Source organism: Cupressus sempervirens, chromosome 10, assembly GCF_028749045.1.
Source record: "Cupressus sempervirens isolate cs-2001-9-10 chromosome 10, ASM2874904v1, whole genome shotgun sequence".
NCBI classification, from domain to species: Eukaryota; Viridiplantae; Streptophyta; class Pinopsida; order Cupressales; family Cupressaceae; genus Cupressus; species Cupressus sempervirens.
The window spans coordinates 700346583-700373853 of NC_143127.1; positions in this window are offsets into that span (position 1 = coordinate 700346583).

The following is a 27271-nucleotide window of genomic DNA, read 5'->3' on the forward strand; positions in this document are numbered from 1 at the left end:
TTCTCAATTATATGCTAACCCAAATGGGTGCCTTCATTGTAGTAATCTATAAGATAGTACTACACACTATCACCTAGAGCTCCCCTAGACAATTTTTAGGCCCTTCTTAAATAGTCAGTATTATGTCACTCGAGAAGGTTCTACATACTCAAACTTAACACCTAGGGCCGACAAACCCTAACAATACACATAGAATTAGCCAAATACATCTCTGACAAATTATTGTAGAAACCCCGATAGCCCAACTTTCGAAGGCCATAACTCATAAATTGTTTCTCTAATTAGCTACTATAAGCACCTTTTGAAAATGCCAACTCCTGATCTACAGACTTGAAGCTGTGCTAGCACCCTTCTATCCATTTTTAGGACCTCATCTGGGCACTCTAAGGCCTTTAATGGTGAGCTTGAAGATTTTTTTGCAAATTTTTCCACCAAAAATCTGTAATAACTTCTCTAATATTTAAGTTGGAGCAATAAGATTTTTATGGTAGGCTTATATCTCTAAAACAAACCTTCCTATAAAAAATGAGAACATTTCAGGCTCATATGAAAAACTTACTAAAAATAGCAAGTTACCATAAATAGTATCCACCCTGTCTACTAGTCCTTATTAAAATCAAAAATACTAAAAATAAAATATTTTTGGGTGATGCAAGATTGTCCTTACACCCAGTGATGTAGAGGTATGGGTTGTCAATAACAAACCTTGGAGAAGTCCTAGGTTGTATTGATCACTAGGCCAACATGAATGGTAAGATACCCAAACTTCTGCACCTTTGAATGAGAGTGGGATCGAAGGACCATTCCTAATTCATGCAACTCAATTTTAGAAAAACTTGACCTTTCACTTTCAAATGGTGTATTCACACATTTCAAGTATACTAGTGTGATAGGGATTGAACTCATCATCCAAAGATTAAGGGATCAATACCCAACAAAAAGGTTAGACCCAACTCTCAATATTTTGTCCCAAGAATGTAGTAAGGTCTAGTAGCCCTCTCAAAACAAAATTGTGCCCTTAATGCAAAATGGACAAAGGATCCAAAGGATAAATTGTAGATTCCAATACCATTTATTGAGGTACACATGCTCCCAAGAGGATAGGTTCTAACATCACATCTTATCCTTCTAAAACACCATTTCACAATAGACTTAATTGCCCCTATTAGGCCTAGTTTACAAAGGAAGTACTATAAATAGGGAGTGTATTGAAAAACAAAAGAAAGGAATATTTAGGTTGGGACATTACTAATAAGATTCTAATGTTTCATAGACTAGTTCAACCCCTAAGGTGTGCATTTTCAAAAATTGTAGTTATCAACAAAGTTGTCACATGGAGATGCCAACTCAAATCTACTTGTTGTGTATGGCTACCAACTGCTCCTAATCTAAAACCACTAGAATCTTATAGTACACATTCATATCTCCCATTTCCTTGAAAATCAAAATTTTTCATGAGATGGAATGGGAGATATTGGCATTTCAATCTGAAACCCTAGGCAATTAGGGTTTGTAGATAATTTTTGCAAAAATCCTTATAACTTTTGTCTTCTATCATTTCAAGGGCTCGGAGTAGGCTTAATTGAAAGCTAACTCTTCCCACATTATCAAAACTTGGTCCTCTAATCAACTACATCTATACAATACATACAAAAAAGCATAAAATAGAGTTTTTGTAGGAAGATAGTAGGATTTTATTGATTCAAAAGAAAATCTTACATCCATAAGTTTTGCACCCACCTGTAAGGGCTTATGAAAACCTTCCTGCAATTGATCCAACCAAAATTTGAAGGTTGTGACCATTGGGGGGAATTATTACAAATAAAAATTTAATTATATAATATGTATATTGCATTATTACTATATTTAGGCAACTTATTTTGATCCTATGTTTCTAACATGACTCTAACATGCCCTAAGACCTTTGAACATGACCCTAGAAGATTACTAGATCCTTGTGACCTTATCAAACAATTGGTTTATATAAGCACCAAAAAAATTTCAAGGATCACACGAATAGGATTAGCATACAAAGGAGTCTAATAGTCCAATATGCTAGAATCAAGAGGTATAAAGGCCTAGGAGACCTTTTGATCACTTAGTCTTGGTGGGGTGCTCCTGCACCATGCCACCCAAGTTGTTTGAAAATCAAGTTCCTAGTTGAGGCTAATTTTTCCAAAGTGTAGCCATGCTTGATGATGTCTTGCTCAGTCATCCAAGTGGCATCAATGTTAGGAAGACTTTGCCACTTGACAAGGTATTGCAAATAAGTTTTATGCTTGGTCTTTTTGTAGACTTTTGTGTCAAGGATTTTCTCCAACTGAAGGGGTTTTTCTTGGAGGAAGTTCTTGCAGCCAATCAGCATGTGACTCCTCAACATCCATGGTACCTATCATATTTGCATTTCCTTTAAAAGGAGTTAGATTAGAAATATTAAAAATAGGAGAAATGGAAAGGGATGGTGGGAGAGTGATTTCATAAGCATTTTTACCAAATTTATGCAAGATTGTGCATGGTACTAGTTTCTTCATTTGTAGCTTGGTGTGTTGGTCCTTAGGAAGCCTTTCCTTTCTTAGATAGGCCCACACTTTGTCACCCATCTTGAAGTGAACTTCCTTTTTGTTCTTATTTGCCAATGCCTTGTACTTTTGAGATGACTGTTCCAAACTATCCTTGACTTCTTCCTACACCTATTTTATCATTTCTATCAGTGCTTCCCCTTTTGCACTAACTTTAAAATCAATAGGAAGTTATCTAAGCTCCATGGGTCCTTTAGGATGCATTCCATAGACTATTTGGAAGGATGTTTTACCTATGGATCTGTTCAAGGAGTCATTAAAAGAAAACTTAGCCTAAGGTAATAGGAGGTCCCAACTTTGTGTGTACTATTTTGTCAGACATCTAAGGAGATTGCCAAGTGATTTGTTTATAAATTTTGTCTTCCCATCCAATTGTGTATGGTAGGCAGAACTAAATTGCAAATTTGTACCCAACTTTTTATGCAAGGTTCTCCAAAAGTGGTCTTGAAACTTGGCATCCCTATCTAAAACAATGGACTTAGGTAGACCATGAATTTTGAAAATTTCTTTGAAGAATAGTTGTGCAATGTGTGATGCATCATGAGTACTTTTGCAGGGTATAAAATGTGCCATTTTGCGAAAATGGTCAATTGCCACAAAAATGTTACCATAGCCCTGTTTTGTCCCTGGGAGTCCCATAAAAAAGTCCATTGAAATAGCTTGCCATGGTCTAGAAGGTATGTGAATGGGTTGATAAATACCTTTATTAGTTGATGTACCTTTGGCTTGTTGGCATATGACACAAGTTTCAATAAACTTTCTGATATCATTTTCCATTTTTGGCTAGTGGTAGTACCTCCTAATTGCTTCTAATGTCTTGTCTAAAATAAAATGGCCACTCATTCATCCATAGTGTTTTTCTTTGATAATTTTATCCCTCATTGAGCATCTAGGAATACATAACTGATGTCCTTTAAAAAGTAGGCCATCTTGAATAAGATATTTAGAAAAATTATTGTTATATCTGCCCAATAGTGTAGTGCATACTTGATAAATGTTGCCAAAATTAGTGTCATCCATGTAGAGGTCATTGAGAGCACTTATCCTAATGCTTTGGAGTTGTATCCTTTGCACCAAAGTGATCCTCCTACTCAATGCATCAGCCACCTTTTTGGCTTGACCCTTCTTGTGCTTAATGCTGAAGGAATATGCCTGCAACTATTCCATCCATTTGATATGTCTAAGATTAAACTTATCTTATGAATTTAGATAGCTTAAGGCATTATTATTAGTGAAAACTAAAAATTCCTTAGGTTAGAGGTAATGCCTCAATTTTCTAAGTGCTTGGACCATAGCATAAAGCTCTAGGTCATAGGTGGAGTATTTTCTCTTGGCATCATTTAGTTTCTCTAAAAAGAATGCAATGGGCTTTCCATCTTGACTTAGGACTACACCAATAGCTAGGTTGATAGCATATGTTTCCACTATGAATTTTTTTTTGAAATCAGGGAGGGTTAGTCTATGACATTGTCCAGACAAACTTAACTTTCCTTCCACCCTTGGTGGTGTCTAGTATTGCGGCACACACATGACTAAAGTTTTTCACAAATTTTCTATAAAGTGTGGCTAACCCATGGAAACTTTTCATATCACCTTGGATTTTAGAAGTAGGTCAATTGACTATTTCCTCAACTTTTGAAGGATCCATCTTCAAGGTGCCTTGAGAGATCACAAATCCCAAGAATGTGAGCTCTTTCTGCAAGAAGGTGCACTTTTCAAGATTAATAATCAACTTATGTTCCTAAAACCTTTTGAATACCAAGACTAAGTGTTTGAGATGCTCTTCCAAACTACAACTAAATATTAGTATATCATCAAGATAAATAACCAAAAAAATTCCATTATAGTCTTGGAAGATCTCATTCATTAACTTCATGAAGGCTGATTTGCATTACTCAATCCAAATGGCATAACAAGCCATTCATACAAACCCTCTAAGATTTTAAATGATATTTTCCATCGATCACTTAGTTTTATCCTTATCTAATGATGAACTAATTTTAAATAATTTTTTGAGAAATAGGAAGCACCACCCAATTGATGAAGAAGATCTTCTATTCTTGGAATTAGAAATTGATATTTAATGGTTATCTTGTTGATTTCCCTGCTGTCAGTACACAACCTGCATTTGCCATCTTTCTTTGGAGCTAAAACAATAGGCATAGCATAGGGACTAAGGCTTTTCTAAATCAAACCTTTTCCTAATAGTTCATTGACTTGTTTACCAATTTCAACATTTTGTGTAGGTGTCATTTTGTATGCAGCCATATTGGGTAATGAAGCACTAGGTATAAAGTCTATTTGGTGACTTATATCCCTAATGGGTGGTAGTTATGAGGGTAAATCAGTTGCCACTATCCCATGATATTCCTTAAGAAGTTTCTTCACCTCTTTGGGAATTGGTTTATCTTTTTCAAACTTCACTTCCTCTCTATGTTTATGTATCAGAACATATCCCACATCTACTACCTTGATTGCTTCTAACATCTCTTTTTCACTCACAACAACAACCAAAGGTTCCTTTTATTTCTTCTAATTAGGTAATGGATTTAGGGTGTAAGTTTTACCATGTCTGATTATGGTGTAAGTGTTCTTCCTAAAACTATATGTTGCATCCATGTCATGCTACCAAGGTCTTCCAAGTAGCAAATGGTAGGCATCCATCTCTACTATGTCACACAAAATAGTGTTCTTGAAATTACCCAAGGAGAATTCTAGCATTGTTTGCTCAGTCACAAGGGTTTTTTGGCCTTTAGTAAGCCATGAGACATGATATGGGAAAGGATGGGGAGTCTTAGTTAATTCTAACTTTTGTACCATTTCTTTAGAAACTAGATTTTCTATTGGACCAAAATCTATTAACAAGTTATAGAACTTCCCTTGGAATTTGACCCTTGTTCTAAACAAGTTCTTCCTTTGTGGGGGTTCTTGAGTGTGTGGTACTTAGAAAAATGCTTGCCTCATCATCAATGTTGGGCCCTCTTCTACTTTGAGGTCTCTTTCCTCATAGACAAGTTGTGCTCTCCTTTCACCTTCATTTTTATTTTCTATCCCAGTGAATTTGTTGGAGTAGTGTCCCATTTGGTTGCAATTATAACATTTTGGAGGTTTATCTAATCTACCTCTACCCCTAACAAAGGGTCTTCTACCTTTTGCATATCTCCTTGAACTAGATTCTCCCTATTCCTTGGTCTCTTGATCAAGGGACTTGTCTAATTTTTCTGATTTCCTTTTGTTCCAACAATTAGTTCTTGCTTTGTCATTCCTTCCTCTACCTCTTCCACCTTGTTCACTCCTCCTTTTGAACTTCTTTTCTACCTTGGAGGCCAACATGAAACATTTTTGGATAGTAGTTATTGTGGCTAGGCTCAATTCATCTTGAATTGACAATTTAAGTCCTTGCAAGTACCTTGCAAGTCTCAAGTTCTTTTGTTCTACAATGCCAAACTTCATCACAATATTGTGAAATTATTTAGTGTAGGTTGAGACATCCATGTCCTTTTTTCTCAATCCCATCCTCCTTTTGTGGAGTTGTACCTCATAATCTATAGGTACATAGGCTTCTTGGAGCAAGACCACCATCTTCTTCCATATGGAGACCTAATTTTTGTCTTTGTTTATCCTATCATCTTGGATAAAGTTCCACCATATCAAGGTAGATCCTCTTAGCCTTGACTTGCCTATCTTAACCCTCTGAATTTTAGGGATAAAGAAACTAGTTAGGGCATTCACCCAATCCACAGTACCATCAAGATCCATCTTGCCATCGTAAGTGGTCAAATCAAACTTAGCATCCAAGGATATCCTTTTCATGGACTTTAGAGTCTTCACAAGTAGCCTCTAATTTGGAGGGCAATCTTCTTCCTCTTCATCCAAAAGTGGTTCATCATCACTCCCTTGCTCACATTCACTGGAGTTCCCACTACTCTTTTCAAGCTCTTCTTTAAGTCTAGTTATCTCATCCCTCATCTGCCTCATCTCAGTATTCCTAAGATCTTCCTTACTTCTCTTCTTAGATTCCTTTTGTTTTTGCTCCCTCAATTACATTACAATCTTAGCATTTTCCATCCTTGATGATAATCCATCTCCTTCTTCCTCAAACATGATGGAAAAATCTTAAGCCTTAGATATCTTAAGGCTTTGATATCACTTGATGTCAAGGTATGGGTTTTCAATAAAAAACTTTGGAGAAGTTTGAGGTTGTGTTGATCACTAAGCCAACATGAATGGCAAGACACTCAAACTTTTGCATTGTTGAATGAAAGTGGGATCAAAGGACAATTCCTAATGCATGCAACTCAAGTTTAGCAAAACTTTACCTTTCACTTTCAAATGGTGTATTCACACAAATTAAGTCTACTAGTGTGATAGGGATTGAACTCATAATCCAAAGACTAAGGGATCACTACCCAACAAAAAGGTTAGACCCAAATCTTAATATTATGTCCCAAGAATGTAGCAAGGCCTAGTAGCCCTCTCAAAACAAACATGTGCCCTTAATGAAAAATTTATAAAGGATCCAAAGGGTAACTTATAGATTCCAATATCCTTCATTGAGTTACACATGCTCCTAAGAGGACAAGTTTTGACATCACATCTTATCCTTCCAAAACAACATTAAATAATAGACCTAATTACCCCTATTAGGCCTACTTTACAAAGGAAGTACTAGAAATAGGGAGTGCAGTGCAAAACCAAAGTAAGGAATAGTTAGGCTGGGACATGAATGATGAGATTCCAAAGTTTCATGGATTGATTCAACCCCTAAGGTGTGCATTTTTGAAAATTGTAGTTATCAGTAGAGTTGTGACATAGAGATGCCAAATCAAATCTGCTTGTTCTGTATGAATACCAATTGCTCCTGATTGAAAACCACCATAATCTTGTAGTACACATACATATCTCCCATTTCCTTGAAAATAAATTTTTTCCATGGGAGGGAATGGGAGATATTGCCATTTGAATATAAAACCCTAGGCGGTTAGGGTTTGTACACAGTTTTTACAAAAATCCTTATAACTTCTATCTTATGTCATTTCAAGGGCTCAGAGTAGGATCAATTGAGAGCTAACTCTTCTAACATTATCAAAACCTAGTCCTCCACTAAACTGCATCTGTATAATTCATACAAAAAAGCTAAATTAGAGTTTTTCAAGAAAAATAGTAGGTTTTTATTTATTCAAAAGTAAATCTTGCATCCATAAGTCTTCCACCCACCTGCAAGGGCTTATGAAGACCCTCCACCAACTAATCCAAATGAAATTTGAAGGTCGTGACCATTGGGGGGAATTATTACAAACAAAATTTTAATTATAAACTTTGTATGTTGCATTATTACCATACTTATGCAGCTTATTTTGATCCTATGATTCTAACATGACTCTAACACACCCTATGACCTTTTAACATGACCCTAGAAGCTTACTAGATCCTTGTGACCTCATGAAACAATTGGTTTATATAAGCACCAAAGATTGTTCAAGGATCACACAAATAGGATCAACATACAAAGAAGGAGTCTAATAGTCAAATATGCTAGAATCAAGAGGTATGAAGGCCTAGGAGACCTTTTGATCACTTACTTTTGGTGGGGTGCTCTTGCACCACCAAAGATGCTCCTACATCAAACACTCAGGATTATTTGAGAAGTGACCCCATCATGTCTTAGGTGTTTAGAGGAAAACCAAGATAGTTGAGCTTCTCCTTTGCTAGCCACAATGAATCCTCAGTTGGTCTCTCTTTCCCTTTGACTAGATATTCCTCATAAGTTATATTTTTTGTACTTTTTCCAATATGACTGTCTAGTCTCTCCACAATCTCCTTGGTAGCCAAACTAGCTACTAGAATGCTCCACTACTCTTCTACAACTTCATCTCCATCACCTCCTTCATGATACTCTATCAAATCTAAAATATTAAATATTGGTGAAATATTCAATTCAACAGGAAACTCCACTTCATACACATTTCCAGAATCATGGCTCTTCACTATTTTTCACGGTCCAAACATCTTCATCTTTAGCTTATTATATGTACCTATTAGAAATCACTCCTTTCTCAAATGAATCATGATTTCAAATCCAATCTAAAATTTCTTATATCTTCTTTTGACATCTTCTTTAGCCTTATACTATGTATTCATCTTTATGATGTGCTTCCTCACCTTCTCATGGATGTTCTTCAAATATTTAGCAAATTCTTCTACTTCAACACTACTTATCTCTCCCTTATCCAACTTTCTCAATTTAGAAACATTTCTAGGACTACTCCCATATACAATCTAGAATGGTGATTTACTAGCACTCCTATTGATAGAATTATCATATGCAAATTCCACCTATGGTAAAATCATTTCCCATCCTTTTGGTTTATCTCCAACCAAGCATCTCAGCAAGTTTCCCAAACTATGATTCATAGCTTCTCTATGTCTATCAGTCTATGGAAAATGTGATGAACTAAATTTCAAATATGTCTTCAACTTCTACCACAATGTATGCTAGAAATATCCAACAAATTTTGTATCTTGACCTAAAACTATACTCTTTGGTAGACCATGTAATCTCACCACTTCTTTGAAAAACAACTCTACTACATGAACAACATCGCTAGTCTTCTTGCAAGGAATCAAATATGTCATCTTTGAAAACTTGTCAACCACCACAAAAATAGAATCATGCCCACACTATGTCCTTGGTAATCAAAGAATAAAATCCATGCTAACATCCTCCCATGGCTTCTTTAGTATAGGTAATGGTTAACACAACCCTATATTTTGCTTCACTCCTTTCACCATCTAACATACTTAGCAACTTTGTACAAACTTTGTCACATCTTGCTATAACTATGGCTAGTAATAATTTTTAGCAACCAAAGCTATCATTTTATCTTTTCTAAAATATCCAATGAATACCCCACAATGCTTTTGCTTGATGAATTTATCTCTCATTGAACTTCTTGGAATGCACAACTGGCTTCCTTTAAACAAAATATTATCTTGGATCATAAAATCCAACCACTTTGTCATGTCAAGTGTAACAAGTTTTGTACAAGCCTTCCACACTGCACCAAAATCAAGATCACCTGGATATAATCTACTAAGTTCTTTGAACCTAAGCACCTGTATCTACATTTCTATTAGCAAAAGTTGTCTTCTACTAAGAGCATCAACAACTTTTTTAGACTTCCCACTTGTGTGTTTAAAACCAAATGTATAACTCTAAAAAAACTCAACCCACTTTAAGTTCCTTTGGTTTAATTTCCTTTGACTATTCAAATATTACAAAGCTTGATGATGAGTATACAAAACAAACTCCTTGGGAAAAAGATAGTGTCTCCACTTCTTCAATGCTTGAACTATACCATAAAATTCTTGATCATAAATATTTTATTTTATTTTTGCATCAATCAAGTTCACACTAAAATAAGCAATTAGTCTACCTTCTTGGCTCAAAATAGCTCCTATTGTAGTACCACTAGCATCATAGTCTACTTGAAACACCTTGTTAAAATTAGGAAGTACTAAAATAGGCTACTTTATAACTTTCTATTTGAATAGATTGAAACTCTTATCTGCTCCTATAGTCCACTTAAACTCATTCCTATCTCCTCTCATTATTTCAATCAAGGGTCTACAAATACTGCTAAAACTTCTTATGAACTTTCTATAAAATGTAGCTAGTCCATAAAAAGATCTCACCTTTGTCACACTCCTTGGAGTAGGCCATTCAATGATAGCCTTCACTTTCTTTGCCTCCATTTTCATACCTTTTCTTGAGACTTAATATCCCAAGTACACTAACTCTTTCTTTACAAAACTGCACTTCTTCTAGTTTATCAAGAGCTTTTCTTCCCTCAACTTTTCAAACACCTTGTGAATATGAATTAAATGTTCCTCCAATGTCTTACTAAAAGTCAACATATCATCTAGATAAATAATGACAAACCTACCTAGAAACTCCTTCAGTACTTCATTCATGAGACTCATGAAAGTACTCGATGCATTGGTTAGACCAAAAGGCATGACTAACCACTCATACAATCCTTCCATTGTCTTGAAAGAAGTCTTCCACTCATCACCTTCTCTGATATGAATCTGATGGTACCCACTCTTCAGATCTATCTTTGTGAAATACTAAGCTCCACTCTAATAGTCCATAATATCATCCATCCTTGGCAATGGAAATCTATACTTTATTGTGATCTTGTTGATAGCACAAGAATCTGTGCACATCCTCCATTCTCCACTATTCTTTGTTTCTAATACTATTGGTATAGTACATGGACTCAAACTCTTTCGAATCAACCCCTTTTGCAATAACTCATGAACTTTCCTATTTAACTCCTCACTTTTTGCTGGTGTCATTTTGTCCACTGCCTTGTTTGGAAAATTGGCACCTGGAACCAAATCCATCTAGTGATTGATCTTCCTCATTGGGGGCAATCCACCAAGTACATTATTTGATACAATATCAAAAAACTTGTCTAACATATCTACAACTTCTGCAAGTACCTCCTCTACTTCTTTACTATCTTTAGGAATTATAGCAAAACACATATGCTTATGTTTCATACCTTTAAGAAACTCTTTTCCATTGATAAAACATATTTTGGCATCACTACATACCATTTCTTTTTTATCCTTCAACATCTTCAACTTATGTTTCACTCTATCCTTGGTTAGAGTGTAGGTATTTGCTTTCCCATCATGTAAAACATGCTTGTCAAACTACCATGGCCTACACAACAACATATGACATATTTCCATAGGTATGATATCACATAGTACCTCATCCTAGTAGCTTCCAATATTCAACTTCATTGAGCATTGCTCATTGACCATAACCTTGTGTTCAACTTGCACCCAACCAATATATGGATGCAGATGCTTCTACCTCTTCAGTTTCAACTTGGTGACCATAGTTTTTAGCACAAAATTGTTAGTAATTCCACCATCAATAATCACATGACAACACTTATCTTAACATCTACACTTTGTGCAAAACAAAATCCTTCTTTGTTCAGTTTCATTCTCACCACTCAGCAAGACTCTTCTATTAACTACAACTTCTCCTCTTTCAGCATGTTTAGAATGTGAGGATCTAGCATCTTCATCAAAATTTACAACTCTTGCCTGACCTTTTTTTCTTCAATCTATCCTTCCTTGGCAATGGGTACATTCAAATGCTTTATGCACTTCTTCTCCATAGTGAAAACATATTCCATAGAAACCTCTTCTTCCAGATCCTTGTCCTCTACCTCTTCCTCTCTAATCTGTATTGTTTTGATTATGGAAATGATTGAAACTATTTCCCCTTTGGTTCTAATTGCTACTTCCAACCTCATCATTTTTCTTTTGATCATCACTATGGCCTCCATAAGATCATCCACCATGACCTCTTCCACTATTCTTATTGTCAAACTTCTTGCTCAGTTTCTCCTCAAGTCTTATGGAAAACTAGTATGCCTCCTCAATACTGCTCATTCAAGCTAGACTTAGCTTGTCCTAAATTCTTGGCCTTAACTCATTAGGATAATGGGCAAATTTATCCTTGTCAACTTCTACATGGCCAGTTCTAATGAGAACTCGATAGAACTCTTTGATATACTCTTAAATAGATTTTCCCGCTTGCTTCATTCCTTGCATCTTCTTTAACAAATCAAGCTCATAATCCATAAATTGTTTCTTCATTTTAGCTATCATCTAATCCCATCTTGTGACTTTTTCCTTTTCCTTTCTATTTCACTCTAACTAAACCTCTTGCCACAAGATCTTTGCATGTCCCTTTAGTTTTGCCTTGATATCTAGATCCTCAATATCTTCATACTCAAAGTACTCCTCTAGTTCATTGATATAATTGATTAGCTCTTCTAGCTTAAGATTTCCTAAAAAATGTGGGAACCTCAAAATTAGATCTTTTTTCAATTTTGGACATGGCCCTAAAAAGCCTCACTTCTTGTAGATTTAGAACTAGCTCTACTTTGGCATTTTCTTCTACTGCATCCTCATCTTTGCTTTCATCTCTTACAGGAAGATTTATTCCTCTTCACATTTGTTCTTCCAACACTTTCATTTTCCTTTGGAGGGATCAAAAACCCTCAGGTGTAACACCTACAACTTTTCTACCATGCTCTCTTTGTGGAGGCATTTTCATGCTTCTACTAAAACCCTAATGCAAACTACCTCACAATTGGTGATCTATCTACCAATTAGCCCAAACCATAGTCCTAGTGAAAACTACCTTACAATTGGTGATATGTCCACACACTCAAGAACTTTAGCTCTGATACCACTTGATCAAGGGGACTCCCCTTAATACCATAAACTCATAATAGAAACAAAGAAGCAACAAAAAAAGTAAGAACAAGATATGGACTTCTTATTATCACCACAAATGCAAAATTATAGAATTCTCAATTACAATATGCTAACCCAAATGGGCACCTTCATTATAGTAATTTGCAAGATAGTGCTATGAACTATCACCCAGAGCTCCCCTAAACAATGTTCGGGCCCTTCTTAGATAGGTAGTTTTATGTCACCCAGGAAGGTTCTAGATGCTCAAACTTAATACCAAGGGCCAAAAAACCCTAACAATACACATAGAGTTGGCCAAATACATCTTTGACAAATTATTTTAGAAATTTTGGCAGACCAACTTTTGAAAGCCATAACTCACGAATCATTGCTCCGATTGGCTAGTATAACCACTTTTTGGAAATGCCAGCTCCTAATCTACAATCTTGGAACCACACTAGTTCCCTTTTATCGAGTTTTCATGCCTCATCCAAGCACTCTAAGGCCTCCAATGATGATCCTAAAGATTTTTCTTCAAATTTTTCCACCAAAAATCTGCAGTAACTTCTCTGATACTTAAGCTGGAGCAATGAGATTACAAAATTAGAACATTCTAAGCTCATATGAAAAACTTACTAAAAATAGCAAGTTCCCATAAATAGTAACCACCCTATCTGCTAGTTCTTATTAAAATAGAAAAGATTGACGATAAAATATTTTTGGGTCATGCAAGATTTCCATTACACCTAGGATGCTCCTGCATTAGACACTCGAGCTTATTTGAGAAGTGACCTTGTCATGTCTTAGGTCTACAGAGGAAAACAAAGATGCTTGACTAACCCCTTTGCTAGCCATGATAAATCCTCAACTAGTCTTTGTTTCCATTTGACTAGATATTCCTCATCAGTTCTATTTTTGGTACTTTTTCCAATACAATTGTCTAGTATCTCATCAATCTCCTTGGTAGCTAAAATAGAGATTGGAATACTCCACTACACTTCTGCAACTTCATCTCCATCACCTCCTTCATAATACTTTATCAAATATGAAATATTACATACTTGTGAAATATTCAATTCAACAGGAAATTCCACTTCATACGCATTTCTAAAATTATTCCTCTTCACTATCTTGCATGGTCCAAACTTCTTCATCTTTAGATTATTATATGTACCTACTAGAAATCGCTCCTTTCTCAAATGAACCATGACTTCATCTCCAATCTAAAATTCCTTATATCTCTTTTTCACATCTACCTTAACTTATACTATGTATTCATCTTTATGATGTGCTTCCTCACATCCTCATGGATGTTCTTCGAATGTTTAGAAAAATCTTCTTTTTGAGCACTACCTATCTCTTCCTTATCTAGCTTCCTCAATTTAGAAACATTTCTAGGACTACTCCCATATACAATCTATAATGATGATTTACCAGTACTCATATTGATAAAATTATTATATGCAAATTTCACCTACGGTAAAATCGTATCCCATCCTTTTGGATTATCTCCAACCAAGAATCTCAGCAAGTTTTCCAAACTACAACTCATAGATTCTATCTATCCATTAATTTGTGGATGATGTGATGAATTGAACTTCAAATCTATCTTCAACTTCTTCCACAATATATGCTAGAAATACCCAACTAATTTGGTATTTCAATCTAAAATTATACTCTTTAGTAAACCATGTAATCTCACCACTTCTCTTAAAAAAAACTTTGCTACATGAACAACATCTCTAGTCTTCTTGCAAGGAATAAAATGTGCCATCTTTAAGAACCTATCAACCACCACAAAAATATAATCATGCTCATGTTGTGTCTTCAATAATCCAAGAACAAAATCCATGCTAACATCCTCCCACATCTTCTCTAGTATAGGTAATGGCTGATACAACCCTGTATTTTGCTTCACTCCTTTCACTTCTGACATATCAAAAACTTTGTACAAACTTCATCATATCTTGTTGTAACTATGTCTAGTAATAATTTTTAGCAACCAAAGCTATATTTTTATCTCTACCAAAATTTCCAGCTGATCCTCCACTATGCTTATCCTTGACGAGGTTATCTCTCATTGAACTTTTTGGAATGCACAAATAGATTCCTTTAAAAAATATATATTATCATGGATCATAAAATCCAACCACTTTGTCCTATCAAGTGTAACAGGTTTTGTACAAGCCTTCCATGCTTCACTAAAATCAGGTTCATCTAGATATAATGTACTAAGTTTCTTGAACAAAACCACCTCTATTTGTATTTCTCCTAGAAAAAGTTATCTTCTACTAAGAGCATCTACAACTTTTTTATACTTCCCACTTCTGTGTTTCAAAAAAAATGTATAACTCTACAAAAACTCAACCCACTTTAAATGCCTTTGGTGCAATTTTCCTTGACTATTCAAATATTGTAAAGCTTGTTGATCAGTATATAAAAAAAACTCCTTGGGATGAATATAGTGTCTGCACTTCTTCAATGCTTGAACTATAGCATAAAATTCCTAATCATAAACAAAATATTTTATTTTTGCATCATTCAACTTCTTAGTGAAATGAGCAACTAGTCTAAACTCTTGGCTCAAAATAGCTCCTATTGCAATACCACTAGCATCATCATCTACTTGAAACCCCTTATTCAAATCAAGAAGTGCTAAAATAGGCTACTTAGTAACTTTTTGTTTTAATATATTGAAACTCTTATTGCTCTTATAGTCCACTTAAACTCTTTCCTATCTCCTCTCATAGTTTCAGTTAAGTGTCCACAAATACTGCTAAAAGTTATTATGAACTTTCTGTAAAATCTAGCCAATCCATGAAAAGATCTTACCTCTGTCACACTCCTTGGAGTAGGCCATTCAAGGATATCCTTCACTTTTTTTGGGTTCATTTTTAGACCTTCTCCTAAGACTACAAATCCCAAGTACACCTACTCTTTCTTTACAAAACTGCACTTCTTTAGGTTTATCAACAACTTTTCTTCTTTAGGTTTATCAAGTTTTCAAACACCTTGTGAATATGATTCAAATGTCCCTCTAATTTCTTACTAAAAATAAATATATCATCTAGAGAAATAATGAAAAATTTACCTTGAAACTCATTCAGGTACTTCATTCATGAGCCTCATGTAAGTGTTTGGTTGATTAGTTAGCCCAAAAGGCATGACTAACCACTCATATAGTCTGATATGAATTTGATGGTACCCACTCTTCAGATCTATCTTTATGAAATACTAAGCTCCACTCAAACAATCCATAATATCATCCATCCTTGGCAATGGAAATCTATACTTTATTATAATCTTGTTGATAGCACAAGCATCTATGCACATCCTCCATTCTCAAATCTTCTTTGGTGCTAATACTACTAGTATAGTACATGGACTCAAAATCTCTCTAATCAACCCCTTTTGAAATAACTCATGAACTTTCCTATTCAACTCTTCAATTTCTATTGGTGTCATTTTGTGCACTACCTAGTTTAGCAAACTAGCTCCTAGAACCAAATCCATCTAGTGATTGATCTTCCTCATTGAGGGCAGTCCATCAGGTACATTATATAATACAATATGAGAAAACTCTTCAAACATATTTGCAACTTCTGTAGGTACCTCCTTTACTTATTCTCTACTATATTTAGGAATTATAGAAAAACACATATGCTCATGTTTCATACTTTTAAGAAACTCTTTTCCATCAACACAACATATTTTGGCATCACTACATACCTTTTCTTCTTTATTCTTCAATGGCTTCAACTTATGTTTCACTCCATCCTTGGTCAAAGTGTAGGTATTTGCTCATCCATCATGTACAACATGCCTATCAACCTACCATGAACTACCCAACAAAATATGACATATCTCCATAGGTATGTTATCACGTAGTACCTCATCGCATTATCTTCCAATCTTGAACTTCATTGAGCACTACTCATTAAACATAACCTATGGTCATCTTGCACCCAAGCAATATGGTATGGACGTAGGTTTTTTTGTCTCTTTAGCTTCAATTTGATGACCATCATTTTTGACACTAGATTTTTAGTACTTCCACCATCAATGACACATCACAACACTTGTCTTCACATCTACACCTTGTATGAAAAAAACTCCTTCTTTGTTTAGTTTCATTCACACCACTCAACAAGACTCTTCTATTAACTAGGAATTCTCCTCTTTTAGCACCTTCAAAATGTGAGGATCTAGCATGTTCTTCAACATGTGCAACTCTCACTTGACCTTTTGTTATTTGATTTGTCCTTCCTTGGTGCTGGGTACATTCAAATGCTCTATGCCCTTCTTCTTTGTAGTGAAAACATTTTCCACGGAAGCCTCCTCTTCTAGATCCTTGTCCTCTACCTCTTCCTCTCTGATCTCTATTTTTTTTTTCATGGAAATGATTAGAATTGTTTACCCTTTGGTTTTGATTGCCACTTCTAGCTTCATTCTTGTTCTTCTGATCATCATTATTGCCTCCATAAGATCTTCCACCAGATCTTCTACCATGACCTCTTCCACTATTCTTATTGTCAAACTTCTTGCTCAGTTTTTCCTATACTCTTAATGCAAATTGGTATGCCTCCTCATTACTACTCATTCAAACCAGACTTAGCTCATCTTGAATGCTTGGCCTTAACCCATTAGGATAATGGCCAACTTTCTTCTTATCAACTTCTACATGGCCAATTCTAATGAGTACTTGGTAGAGCTCTTTGATATACTCTTGAACAAATTTTCTTTCTTGCTTCATTCCTTGCATCTTCTTTAACAAATCAAGCTCATAATCCATAGTAATGAATTGTCACTTCATTTTAGCTATCATCCAATCCCATTTGGTGATTTTTTTCTTTCACTTTCTATTCACTCCAACTAAACCTCTTGCCACTAGATCTTTGCATGTCCCTTCAGTTTTTCCTTCACAAAATTGACCCTATCTAGATCATCAATATCTTTAGACTCAAAGTACTCCTCTAGTTCATTGATCCAATCAATCACCTCCTCTGGGTTAAGATTTCTTGAAAATGTGGAAACCTCAAACTTAAATCTTTTTCCAATCTTGAAGATGGCCCTAAAAAGTTTCTCTTCCTCTAGATTTAGAACTACTTCTACTTAACCATTTTCTTCTACTTTGTCCTCATCCTTGCTTTCATCTCTTATAGGAAGATTTATTCCTCTTCACATTAGTTCTTCCAATGCTTGAATTTTCCTTTGGACAGCTTGGAAACCCTAAGGTGTAACACCTACAGCTCTTTTGCCATGCTCTCTTCATCGAGGCATTTTAACACTTCACTAGTGCAAACTACCTCACAATCAGAAATCTATCTACATGCTTAGCCCAAACCATGGTCCTAGTTCAAACTACCTTACAATTGGTGATCTATCCACACAATCAAGAACTCTAGCTCTAATACCACTTGATGTAGGGGACTCCCCTTAATACCATAAACTCATAACAAAGAAAAAAGAAACAACAACAAATGTGAGAAAAAAATATGGACTTCTTATTATCACTAGAAATGTGGAGTTACAAAATTCTCAATTACAATATGCTAACCCAAATGGGTACCTTCATTATAGTAATTTGCAAAGCAGTCCTATGAACTATCACCTAGAGCTCCCCTAGACAATGTTCGGGCCCTTCTTAGATAGGTAGTTTTATCTCACCTGGGAAGGTTCTAGATGCTCAAACTTAATACCTAGGGCTAAGAAACTCTAACAATACATATAGAGTTGGGAAAATACATCTTTCTCAAATTATTTTAGAAATTTTGGTAGCCAACATCTAAAGGCCATAACTCATGAACCATTGTTCTTATTGGCTATTATAACCACTTTTCAAAAATGCTAGCTCTTGATCTATAGCCTCAAAATAGTGCTAGTGCCCTTCCATCAAGTTTTTTGACCTCATTCAAGCACTCTAAGGCCTCCAATAGTGAGGCTAAAGATTTTTCTATTTCAAAACTATATGACTTGGAATTTGAAGTCCCTAATGCTTAGCATCAACTATAATCTACAACTTGGCCTTCAATTGACTCACCATCCATTCATCACTTGACATCTATATAGCTCAGCATATACTATATGCTTGGAACTTGAGTGACACGACACTTACTAGTTACTCAGTATTTCACTAACTCGACACTTACTATTACTGGACACTTGAGGGACTCAAGATGCACCATCTAAGACATTATGCTTGGCATGTATTATGTGTTTAGAATGAACTAAGCACATAATGTATAAATGTGTACAACATATAGACACTCAATTATCAAAACAAATCTAAGATTAACAATCTCCCGCTTTGACATGAGTGACAAAAACAATTGGCCATACATGAATGAACTTTACTTACAAGCATAACTCAGATATCCAATATCTTCATTTGGCTTATAAAAAAAATTTCAAAATGTCAACATTTTGCAAATCTTGACTTACCTCTCATACCTCAAAATTTAATAAATCTTCCTGAGTTAGTTATGTTATTTTGTATCTAAACCAAAATCATTTCTTATGCTAAGTAGATGTGCATAAGCTGAACTACATACTCTATCTCTATCATTGACTTCCTCAAAAATATTATCTTCTCCATTGTCTCTTTCTCATGTGTCTCCTCCTTTCTTGTTTCTCCCCTTTTTGACACTTATGTCAAAGGTTTATACACTAAGAGTGTGTTTATCCAAAAATGTTCACATGATCAATCTTCACATGGTCAATCTTGGTTGCTAACTCAACTTGTGATAGTGCAATGACACTTGATATCTTTTCATTGACCTTATTCTGAAATTTTATTTTAGACCATCCAAGTAACTTGACATTTGAATCTAGGTCTACATTATTTACCTTCTTAAATAGGCTAGTAAGTTGCTCTATGATTGGCTTGGTTGCTTTTGTGCTAGTAAACTAAATTCATCAAGAAAAATTCCCTTGATATCTAGTAATGCTTGCTTCTAACTATGCTCCTATCTAAGTAGTCCTTGGTGTTTCTTCCTTGCAAGAGCATCCTATAGCATGCTCATATGTTTAATAGTGATAGTTTCAAAATCATTCATGGGAAAATCAATCACCTCATCCAAGTTCATCTCACCAGTTGATGTAAATTAATCTACCTTGGATGTGCTTGGACTCAACCTTGATGATTGTAGGGGTATAGCTTCTATACTCACCCTATCAAGAGATTGACTAGGAGTAGCAACAATTCCTATTAAAGTCACCAATGTTTGTATTGCTAGTTGCTCCTCAAGATTTGTAGTCAAATCTATCTCTCCAGTCCTATCCTTGACTAGCTCTACTTGCTTAGTTGCACCTTGTGCTTATGTTGTAGGTGTAGGAGTATGTACTTGACCTATTGGAACTTGTGTTGTATTTTTTACAACTGAAGCAACTTTTGTTACAAACACACAGTGTACCATTTTGTTGATATGGATCATGGATGGCTCTTTTGTTTGATACACTACAAGGGGTAATGTAGGTTGTATCAAGGTGAATTGAGAAGGTATTGTAGATATTTCTTGTGTTTGAATTTTCTCCCTTATAGATGCCTTTTCTATCTTCTCAATCTCATCAACACTTACTAGTATAGAAGTAGGATTTTCACATAGCTTTGCTTGGGTAGTGGATTCTACCATTATCTTCTTCAATTCCTCCTTTATAAGGGGGTTGATTTTTTGATTGATAGTATTAGAAACATCTTTAATCTTTACATTATCAATATCTAAATTCAACTCTTGTTGAGGACTAGCACTCGGTATTAGTGCATCTTGTACATTCTATTTTGTCTATTGCTCATCCTTAGTTGTAGCCTATGTATCTGTATGTGTCTCAGTGCCTTCCTCTTGTGCAACTATCTCAGTGTCAGCTATAGTAATCTTAGTTAATTTTTGGTTATCATCTTTGTCCTCACCTACCTCAATAGGTGTCTACCAAATTTCCTTAGGTGCTATCAAGCCATATAGTGATTTCCAAATCTAAGTGGTCTTTTGTATAAAATCCTCAATGTGATTTTATAGTATGCTAAATGCTCTATAATTTGATGGAAATTTCTCTACATTTTTCTTTATTTCATTTTTCATCGTGACCCTATCCAATTAAGGCATCAATTGGGAAAGTGTAGTCTCTTTGATTTTTCTTTCTATCTTGAGACTATATTGCCACTTTTTCTCAACTCTATCATATAGATCTTTTGGTAATGGGTTGGAAATTGGAGTCTAATTGAATGTCCTCATCATTGTTGGAGTTGAGGAAAGCCAACTCTGAAGACGCCAAGATCACCTGCATGCGAACCTGTCAAAGAGAAGCCATAGAAGGGGAGGAGCATGGAGCATGGGCAAAACCCTAAACGGACATGAGAGCCATCATAATGCAAACACAAGAAGAAATGTATTTACAATAAGAAATGATATGATGATAATGTTACAATGAGAGAGAGCCTGAATATAAAGAGCTCATGGAAGCTTGTAGAACAAGCTGGAAGGAGGTAGAAGATAAGATTGACAACTCAGCACACATCCACAAAAAGTGGAATATGCTAAAAAAGGAACAAACTCCCGAGTTGTCAACAACTAACCACTACATGCATTAAATATAAAATATTAAATAAATGCATGACCTAAGTAAGCTTAAGTAATAGAATAAATAATTAGATATTAATTATTTACTCTAACACCCCCCCTTAAGTGCAACTTAGGAAAATGCCTTAAGCTCACAAAGCTAAGATGAATGCATAATGGGTCCCGGCAACGAGGCCATTTTAGGTACCCAAGTACAATGCAAGAAGAATGCAACCTCTGTAAGCGAGGAAAGAGAGAAAACCACATGGGAAAAACCCTCCCCCAAAAAGAGGTAAGAACCCAGTGAAGAGCTGAAGAAGTCTCCAACTAGGGAAATTGTCCCCTAAAACAGGAACAAAGAGTGATCATGAAGAAGCAACATCACTGAAGCATGAAGAACCACAAATTTGTCAAACTGCTGATCTAAAGAAACCTCCATGGAAGAAGAAGGCACGAATCGAGCATGTCTATATGGTAGATGATCCATCTCACCGAAATGCATAGGTAGCCAGCCACTGCAATCGCCTTGTATATAGGATCAACCACTGAATACATAGTTTACACTATCAAACCATCGAACCATGGATGCATTAGAACACAACATAACCCCCCCTTAATGCAGACGGGGTGTGATGACAAGAAACTGAGAAGGTGAGCCAAAATCTCCTGCAAACGAACCAAGAACGAGGAGAGAGGGAAAGAGGTACAGACACCAATAAAAACACGGTCTAACTGACTCTGCATGGGGCTAATGTCGTGGAAGGGACACTCACTTGACAAAGGGAGAATGCCTAAAACAGCAAACAAATAATCCCCCCCATGGTGCTTTATAAAAATAGTGCAAGTACACTTCACTCAAAACAACGTTCATGACTCTCGGAATGCAAAAGTGACACTTTATCTCAGTGCAAAAATGAAAAATGCTTCAAAAAGATAGCTACAATGATCAGAACTGAAAAAGAGCTGAACCAAAAGATAGTACTGCCGAAAAGAAAGCAAACCATGCTAGGAAAATGATCCTCGGGCCTTAAAAACTCAAAATATCCACCATAGAGAAAGAATGCCAAAACTATGATAGAAAGAGAAGAGGCCAAAAACAAAGAAAAAGGACTACTTTTCTGAAGAGCACACAGAACCAGCTTTCCAGAAATATAAAGTTTTCAAAAAATAGGCATGGGACGCAAAAGATATGCATGCCGGAGTCAAAAATAGGACTTTGGACTTCAACTGAAAAAACAGGCAATAAAAAAGCATCAAAACTTAAAAATACCTGCACCAAAATCTCCGTCTTGGAACCAGCTTTCCAGCGCTTCTTTTGGATTGGAAAAATACCTCTGTATGCAAGAGTTATGGCCAAAAAACCACAAGTAGGTCCAAAAGAGAACTTGAAGAAGAGTGCAAGCAGGGATGATGACATAGGTATGACGTCATGCTGATGTCAGCAGGCCCTGAGATTTAAATTGACGGCCCATCAGCCATCGCAGCAAAAATAGTGCCATGTGGCATTGCCACGTGACAGTACGGATGAGACGTTGCTGACGTGGCAGGGGTGACGTGGCTGGTCCATGTGGCAAGGTGCCACATGGCGCCCATGCCACGTGTCACCCCCACAGTGGCTGATTCGGCTGACAGTGCTGGTAACAGAGGTGTCGGGCAGAGGCGGCGGGCAGGCGGTGGAGCCGAGAGGAGGCCGGGCCGCGGCGGAGCGCGGGCGGTGCTGCCTGCTGCGGCTGCTGTGGGCTGCGCGCAGGTGGCGCGGCGGCGGCCCCGCAGTGGCGCGGTGGCGGCGTTGCCAAAAATATATATTTAAAAAAAAAAAAACCGTTGCTGCGTCCGTACGACCGTACGGCAGACTCCTGGAGGCCTCAAAAAATTGCCAAAAATACCCTGTCTCCAAAAATGAAAAGCTTTATATGAATCCTGACTGCAAACGGCCTTTCGGATCCAATGGTGATGTCCGTTTGGGCTGAAAGTGCTCCAAAAAAATGCTGATCCCCTGATTTGAAGAAAAATTGCACAAACAAACTAGGGTTTGTGACTCCAAATCACGGCTTCAAAATTTCTTCAACGAAGCAGCAGTAGGAAGGCTCTGATACCATGTTGGAGTTGAGGAAAGCCAACTCCGAAGATGCCAAGATCACCTGCATGCGAACCTGTCAAAGAGAAGCCATAGAAGGGGAGGAGTATGGAGCATGGGCAAAACCCTAAACGGACATGAGAGCCATCATAATGCAAACACAAGAAGAAATCTATTTACAATAAGAAATGATATGATGATAATGTTACAATGAGAGAGAGCTCGAATATAAAGAGCTCATGGAAGCTTGTAGAACAAGCTGGAAGGAGGTAGAAGATAAGATTGACAACTCAGCATACATCCACAAAAAGTGGAATATGCTAAAAAAGGAACAAACTCCCGAGTTGTCAACAACTAACCACTACATGCATTAAATATAAAATATTAAATAAATGCATGACCTAAGTAAGCTTAAGTAATAGAATAAATAATTAGATATTAATTATTTACTCTAACCATCATGACATATATTGACTCCACTACTTGGCTCGTCTCAATTTTTCCAATTTTACTAAACTCAACATGTGTAAGACCAGATAAATCAACATTATTACTTATGTTTTCACAGATATTGTCTAGATCTAAGGATGAACTATGACTTACCACTTTAAATTGGCTATTGTCATCAGATTTAATCTTCTCTTTATTAGATTTAGCTGGAGCTATATACTTTCTCCTTGGTCTCTTCTTAGAATCTTCTTCTTTGGTGGCTAATATGGCCCTCTTCTCTTTTGGTTTAACTAATTATTGGGCTGTCTTGGCAATAGCTCTTATGTTGGTTAAAGTAGCTGTAACTACAGACTTAGGTTTTACAACTTTTTATGGTTTTCTCACTACTGGGGTTTTTTATTTCTTCTTCTTTGTCTCAGGTGATTCACTAGCTTCTTCTCCCTTGACACCTTTTTCAATTTCCACCTCTTTGGCTTGATCTTCACCTTGAACTTAAGTTAATGTCAATGGTGCTTGGGCATCAATATCTTCTTCTTGTTCATCTTCTTATGTACCTTCACCAAATTTCTCTTTGAATTTCTTCATAGTCTTGTTCTTCTTCCTTATGACTAAGGAAAAATTTAAGTCCATTGTGATCTTACATTTAGCTACATCATAGTTCTTGAAGGAAGTAGCTTTAGCATCTACATCTTATACAAGTAATGTTGTGATTGTTGCAGAGGTTTTACCCACATTCATCTCATATCCTAGTGGCCTTAGCCACCTTACCCTAGGCACTACAACCTAAAAATATGTAAAATCAATGTCAGCTAGAAAGAAAACTTCATTGAAATGTTTCTCCATTAGTGAAACTATTATCCTCAATCTTTTCTTCATTGACTACTTAAAATCTTCCAAGTAGCTCATCATACATAATCAAAATTCTCTCCAAGATCCACAATAAACTCACCAATTTTCACTGCAATGGATCTTTTTGTCTTCCATCCAATTTTATAAAATGTAAGGAATCTATTCTATAGATAAAAGAATATACATACAAGAATTGAACCAGATTTACATTGTGCATGTTGGATTTATAAGTGGTAAAAGAGTAAACTTATGAGAGTGGGGGTGAATCAGGAGTTTAAACTTTGATCTATTAAAATTTCACCATTTATCCATCACATGCATTAATATACTAAAATAGAGTGTAAAACAAATGCATCAATCATGTAAACATGTAATCAAACACACACATAACACCAGATATGATTACCCAAAAACCCTCCAAGTGAGAAGGTAAAACTAAGGTGGGGATGACATCCATAAATGCTCACTACTATAGCAATAAAGTGTATCTAATTAGGGTTACAATGATTTGACCTTGAATCATGATATGTCCTATGAGAGGCCTACCTTGTTAAAGGCTTACAAAGATAGTTAAGTCTAGCCTTGTTAGAGGATTTTAACACCCTGTTAGAAGTGTACCTAGTTAGAAGACTTCAAATTACAATTAAGCAAGCACCATCTTAAAGGACTTCATACAGCCTATTAGGATTATTTTGTTAAGAGATCCAACTAAAATCACATGTCAAAATGTCTCAACATAGATCTTGTGGTTGACACTTGCTTGCTTGATAATAGATCACCTCTATCCAGTCTTTGATTGATCCTTCATGATCTAAGGTACCAATGTTGTATCCTTTCCTATCCTCTACTCTTCACTTAATTGATTCTACAATTCACTCTTACTCCTAGAAGTCATCTTGAATGCTCTGGTAACTATCTTTTTTGCTCTTCTAATTTGATCATTCACCCCTTGTATCATGCTCTCATCATCATTAACAATTTAGGGCTTCATCCTCCTTAAAAAGAATTTGGTGTCTTAGGGTTAGGTATGAATCTACAGCTAAGATTCATCCATTTTGCTACTTAAACCTTCCCATTTTTTGATTGGCTATATGCAGTTGCCTAGGAAATTCACATATAGATTTGCCCTTATCTCCAAAAGATCAAAATCTATCCCTAAGTTGGCTCAAAAATGGTTTACATAGTTTTTTTTTCCATTACAAAAAAATATGTCCAAATTGTCTTACTTGGCATATGAAGTCTCTGATGCTCGACATACATTGTATTTCTATTTTTGACTCAACACTTGAACTGCTTGGCATCCACTATTTAATCAACACTTGAATTCACTTAGCATGTTCTATCTACTTGGCACTTGAGTTCACGCGGCACATGAGTGACTCAACACTCATTGCAACTTGGTATGGTCTAATATTTACATGTTGTGCTCAGCATGTATTACTAGTTTGACATGAACTAAGAAAATGGTTTAAGTGTGTTGACACTCACTTGTCAAAACCAATCTAAGATCAACAGTCTCCACCTTTGACATGAGTGTCATAAACACTTAAATATGCAATTTTCTCCTTAACTTCTCAAGAATAACATATCCATGGCTCAAATTTTATATATATAACTTCAAAAATTCAAAATTCTGCAATAACCTATATACCTCAAAATTCATAACTTGCCCTGAGTTAATGCATTTTTTTTTTGTATCTATGTTTCTTTCTAACTTGAATGCACTTTATTTGATACTCTTTTATGTGATATGATACTCTTTTCATTTGATATATTTTTTCATAGCTGATATCTATATCTATTTATTGCTATTTCTTTCTTTAAAAAAATGAATCTCAAAATTTCTCAAAAATGTATATCACCCCAATGAGATAACTTTATTACTAGGCTCCCGTTTGTTATTTATTCCTTGCTTTTATTCTCTATGTTATTCTCTTCTCCCCCTTTTCTTTATCTCTCCCTTTTTTTTATCTCCCCCTTTTTGACACTTACATCAAATGAGTTATACACATGTAGTGTGTTTGTCCAAAAATAATTTATGGACCTCCATTATGATTTTAATAGTTTCATCCTAGTTGTCACATGTAACATCCAATCACTTGATTTGGATAGCAAGCTTAGCAGCAAGGTGTACTAGGCCATCTAGAGTAGAAATATTAGGGTCTTTCTTCAGTAGAGTTTCTACATAACCTAGTTCCTTGTGTAGTATTTCCATGTGTGGTGTGAGGGATGCCTAAATACATATCAATTTGGCTCTTATATTAGCTTCTTCTACTATTAACACAACTAATTGACTTTTTGTTAGAAGCAATGTATGAAAATGCTTCTCACTTTGAGCAAGATTTTGAGGTAACCTTATACCTAATATGTTTAGATTTCTCTCTCGATTTGGATATGAAGTTTTGTTTCTTGGGTGAAGAGTGTAGGGTCACATGATTTGGTGTATAATGAGAATATATTCTCAAGTACCT